This window comes from Nothobranchius furzeri, chromosome 4, assembly GCF_043380555.1.
Source record: "Nothobranchius furzeri strain GRZ-AD chromosome 4, NfurGRZ-RIMD1, whole genome shotgun sequence".
Taxonomy (NCBI): domain Eukaryota; kingdom Metazoa; phylum Chordata; class Actinopteri; order Cyprinodontiformes; family Nothobranchiidae; genus Nothobranchius; species Nothobranchius furzeri.
In genome coordinates this window covers 61,494,043-61,500,015 of record NC_091744.1, presented here as the reverse complement: position 1 = coordinate 61,500,015, position 5,973 = coordinate 61,494,043, and positions in this window count along the sequence as shown.

The following is a 5,973-nucleotide window of genomic DNA, read 5'->3' as shown; positions in this document are numbered from 1 at the left end:
TTCTGAAGGCATAAAAATCCCTTTGAAACTGAGATTGTATCAGTATCAGGGCGCAGCTGAACTGAGAGGTTTTCTTTTTCTTTTATTTGTTCTGTTTCAGCCTTTGTTTTAAAGAAAATATGAGCGCAAGTACTGAAACAGATGGGTTGTTTTTAGTGTTTGCATCCAACTGAATGTAGTTCCTCACCTTCTCTCAAATAGGCACACGTTTAGAACAACCAAGAACAACTGGTGTAATTTCCTACAGAGTTAAAAAAAGATACTCACTTAGAAGGTATTTCTAACATGAACTCTGCCTTTATAGAAAACACCAAGTTATTAATATTCAGAAATAGTTTCCATGTGTTTTTCAGGAGTCCCAAATTCTACACTTCTCACAGATGTTTTTGCTGCTGTCTTTGAAGGCCTGAAGCTCATGTCTGGCCGCAGCTAAGGATGCTTTCCTACTCATCAGAACCAAAGCCTTGAAAAAAACTCCGAGAGCTTCCAGCCGTCCACCCACCCCCTCTGTAAAATGTGGATCAAATTAACCCGGCAGCAGCAATCTTCTCCCTCGACAATCAATTGACTCTCCAAGTCCTAAAAACAGACATTCTTGTTTCTTCTCGGAGCCAGACGTCCATGTTGTCTGCTGCTGTTTGTTTGAGTCTGTCCATTTTCTAATTACCACAAAATTGCATTTCTCCAGAGAACACAAAATACTGTTACAGTCTGTCTTTTAGGAAATTACCAGCAGGTGTGCTAGCTACAATAAAGACTTCCAACACAAAGCTGCCCAGAGATTTCATTGGAATTCTTTTCTCAAATGGAAGGAAAACTGACTGCATGATTTGTCTCGTTAAGGTGCAAACAAGTCCACCATGCAGTCAGCTTAACAGAATTTCCTTTGCTGCAGTTTTAAAGCAAACTGTGGAAAAAGAAAACACATGAAGCAGACAAAAAAAATCCGTGTAGATGGAGGTAAACGGTATATCTACTTGCCCAAGTGTTCACATAAACCATCAGGTAGAAAATTCAAGTTTTGTTATGAATAATGACATTTGTTAGTTTGAATCAGCTGAGAGGAGAACCTATAAATAACAAGAAAGCTTGTCCTTTTGGTTGAAATAAGCTGTAAACACAAGATGTGAGTACATAGGTGGCCTGCAATGTCAATGAATAAAATTTACAATAAGAACCTAAATGGCATTGACGTCGCATGGGAAATCCATCCATCCATCTCCTGAACCCGCTTGTCCATGCTGGTGCCTATCTCCAGCGGTCAACGGGCAATTAGGCGGGGTACACCCTGGACAGAGAGCCAGTCCACTGCAGGGCAACACAGAAGCACACAGGACAAACAATCACGCACACTCACTCACACCTAAGGACAATTTAGACAGACCAATTAACCTAACAGTCATGTTTTTGGACTGTGGGAGGAAGCCGGAGCACACGGAGAGAACCCACGCATGCACAGGGAGAACATGCAAACTCCATGCAGAAAGATCCCAGGCTGGGAAGCGAACCCAGGACCTTCTTGCTGCAAGGCAACAGCTCTAACCACTGTGCCACTGCGCAGCCCTGTTGCATGTGAATGTTTTCCTATTTCTGCATTGTTCATAGCATCACTCAATCCCTGTCTATCTATTGGAGGGCCTGACTGACCACTCTTGGAAAGCTTAGGAAATAGCTGGAGTAACTGACCACCCCACTGGTAGACCATCAGCTCCTGGCTGAGGAATTGGATGCCACTATGCCTAAAAACAAGATCAGACAGGTGATATTTTCACAGTTTTTTGGGGGCCTACCAACACATTTAGCTCTTTCCAAGATTGCACGATCCTTACTTTTGTACCTCATAGTAAAGGTGGTCAATCAGGCATAAAATAACTTGCTAAAAAGCTTTCATAACAAACAAATAATCAGCCACACACACACGTCCTTACATTTTTGTGCAAAAAACTAAATTCCTGTAAGAATAAATATGATGCACTCTGATGATCGCGTGTATCCATAGTAGCATGCAAGGAACAGTTTAGCAGGCGTGAAGTGGTCCAAGAGCCGTTCTGATTTATGTTTCCTCTATTTAAAGTGGTTACTATTGGAATCTATTGTAAATTGAAGCTGACCATAAACGCTGAGCACTTTTACAGCCACTTTCAAGTCCACACTAAACAACTTAAAAAAAAAAAGCAGCATGGGTGGAGTATCACTTTAACATCCATCGAGTTAATTTCTTTTTAAATACAGATCCTGATGCTGAGTGGAAACATTGGCTAATTTCAGCCTGCTGACTGGGCCCATTTTCTGTGTTGGTGCTGCTGTGGATGGGCCGGCCTGCTCTTTAGCAAACCAAGACGTTAATAAAACGTCACAGTGACCTGCAGTCTCTTAGCAGTTGACCCAGTAGAATGTCATTTTCTGACATGAACCAAACCAGGACATCGCTGTTGACCTGCTTTGGGCAATGGAGGGGTTAGGCTCATGTTCTTAATAAGGAAAGTAAAGCAGGACAGCTCCCACAGTGACTGATCTGCATGTGTCTAATTGAAAAAGGAGGAAATGTAAAGGGTGATGCATATGGAGCTCTACTACAGTCTAATCTTTGGGATAGCTTCTGTTCACAATATAGAAATAAAGTATAAAAGTGCAAAGAGCTGCAATGTGGAGTGGTTGGGAGTTGGTTCGACCTGCTGTCTTGCCGCAAGAAGGCTCTGGATTTGGAAGCTTTCTTCGTCTTCTCGATGTGATTGGGCCTTCTATGGGTATTCAAATTTCTTCCCACAGTCAAAGTATGCATGTTATGTTAAGCAGCAACTCTGACCTGACCTTCAGTGTGCATGTGTAAAAGGTTGTTCATCTCTGTGCTCCTGTAATGGTATTTGCCTGTATTTGTATAGCACCTTCTTAGGGTTCTACAACCCCCCGAGGCACTTTACAACACAGTCATCAGTCATTCACCCATTCACACACACTGGACTTGGTGACCTGTCCAGGGTGTCCTCCACCTCTCATTTAATGATTCCTGGAGGTAGACTCCAACTCCCAGCCACCCTGAACAGGACAAACTGGGAAACGATGGGTAAATGGGCAGGAGAAAAAAAAACTCAAGAAAAAAAGTGGAAGTTTCAAGATCAGTTTATTTGGGTTGATACAGTGAAACAGGGGCATTGTGTCGACCTGAAATGTGAATTAAGACATATTACAGGCTTTGAGAAACTCCTAACACGCTAAACCGCTGCTCCCCAGATGAGATGAAACCACTCCATTTGAGACATTTTTAATTGTACGCAGTGTGTCTAAATCACAACACACTGTCTAAAATGGCTTGATCAATAAATGCAAATACAATTTTTAATATAAAAAAATTAAAAGTTCACAAAAAATACCAAAGGCACACAACCTAAACCTTGGCAGTCCAGGATCAGCCCACCCCCACCCCACCCACACAAAAACAAAAGTAATGAGCAGTAAACAAATTAATACTTAAATAAGATAATAATACTAATTCATTATTATTATTATTGTTGTCATAACAATATCCAGTCAAGTTTTCCTATGATTAAGCTTTCTGCTAGCAGATATGCATCATCTATTTCCAGTTTGGCAAAGTTAAACTTTCATCATTGGGTTCTTTACATTGCTTTGTTTGGCCCAGTTATCGTTGGACCTCCGCTTCTTTGGTAGACTAAGGAGTCCAGTTTCCTCGGGGTAAATATTGGCACTTTACCAAATTCCTTGTAAAGCTTTGAATCTTCTTTTCCCCCACTTAAGGGTAGTTTTACCCTCAGGTGTACCAAAAACAGCAGGTAATGAAATTAAAACCCCAATTTCACATTAGATCAGTTTTTTTTTCTGAGAGAAATTCTCAATACTTCAAGATAAGGAAGTATTTTCCCACCGTACATAAAAGCAATATAACATTTCTTACATTTTGGAAAATCAAAAACAGAAGCATAATAACACAAAATACTAACATAGTATAATTTTCTCACTGTTAATCCAGTTGACAATAAAAGGCAATACACAATAAAAGCAATAAAATACAATATAATAAGCATTGAGTCTTTCGTTAAACGCCAGGATCTTTCCTTCACATGGGCTGACTACTGAAAACATTCAGGATCTTTTTATTTTATCTGGGGTCATCTACCGCATGTTTTCCCATCCGCATCATTTGATACTCGGTCATGGTTCTCCAGGATCTTTGCCCCGTTAAAACACGTAACATGCTTTCCAAGGCCACGCAGTCGAACACTGGACCACTACACAAGCTGCATCAACAGCCTCCAGCATCCAAAACTAAAAACAAAAGAACACACGTGGATTGTAAGTGAGGTACGACCATAGTAGGGATTAACACAATCGCCATCGGGGATCGTCAAGTTAAAAACTCAACCTGCACATTTCCTCTTAACTTAAACCTCATCACATCTTTGGTTTAAAACAAACAAACAAACAAAAATAATAACTTCCATCTACTCTTTCTACTCACTTTCTTTACTTCCACTAGTCTACATAACAAATCCCTCATGAAATAAATCCATCTTGACCATTTTTTCTGTGTTTCACACAAAAAATAAAGCCCTCTCAAATCCCTTCATCACATCTCTTTCACACACTTTGTCCTCCGCCTGCAGCTATCTCTACCCCACTCGTACGCTCGAATAAAAACAATGGCTGGCGGATTGTGCTTGGTCGACATAATGAACTGAACACACAGCTGGAGGGGGTGCTGCTGAGCACAGACCACGGATCCCACCTGTGCCGAGTCCGGTCTGCGGGCTGATAAGAGATCTCTAGCATGAGCACGTCTCTGGTTTTAGTCTCAGGAATTTGCCGTGTCATCGACAAGCTAAAACAAAACCACCTTACTTAGCTCTTTCGAAGAGCTGTGGGTGAAATATTAACTAGTCCCACAATAGAAAACACCTTAAATATCTTTGGTTAAAAAAAAGGTAAAATTATAAACTGCATCTCTTACCAAAAGGGTACATTTCACTAAATGTGTTTAATATCTGGTTTAAACTCTGCTATGAACGACGTGGCCTGCAGATGCTGGTGGATTTGTATGGAAGTGGGCACACGGCAGGAAAAAAGAGGTCGGATTGACCTTGTTTGACTTTTGAACCCTAAAAAGAAGTGAGTCAGCTTTGCTCCGAAGGCCCTGCGTTTCTCCACATTCTCCAAAAACATCAAAAATAAATCCAAACTGGTAAAAAGGTGGTCTGGCTTTCCCCTCCACTTTAAGGAAATGACATACATAATTTTGTTATGAATCAAAAAAGGCACTTCCTACATTTTCCCTAGTATCATACGCATATATAGGACACACACTTTTCAGGAGATACACTTGCCTGCGTTAGTTACATGCGCAGTTATATTATATTACGGGTATAAACGTTTCTTATCGCTGAGTAACTTAATTATATATGTCAGTTTCACAAAAAGAGCTGGAGACACGGAGCTTCCAGTAACAGCCAGACACCCGCCAGTTTCACACCAAAAACTTAAAAATATTAATAAATAAAAATTAAAAAATTTTTTAAACAAGACCCTGGTTTGTTTCTTCTTTTTAAAGGAAGTTAAGATCACAAAAGCGTGTGCTCTATGTGAGTTTTTAAGGTGCTTTTGTAAACTCCTATTCAACATGGGTGGTGTAAGAAGAGAGCCAACGAGTTTCTGGTTGCAGCGTTTGTGATTTCAACTTGCCTTCTTGCTAAATATGTAAACATGTTGAATGCAGCAAAGTCTACGGGCGGGCCGAGAAAGCAGAATGGGTGGCATTCTCTCGTGCCAACTCTGAGCCTCTCCTGTTCAAAAACCTTCAGTGAATTTGGCCAAATAACTGTGTGTGTGTGTGTGTGTGTGTGTGTGTGTGTGTGTGTGTGTGTGTGAGAGAGCAAGATGATATTGCATGAATCAAGATTTCAACCCAATTTGAGAACTTGCAGCCTCCCTACAGGTGAATCCCAGTAATACACTGGTCGT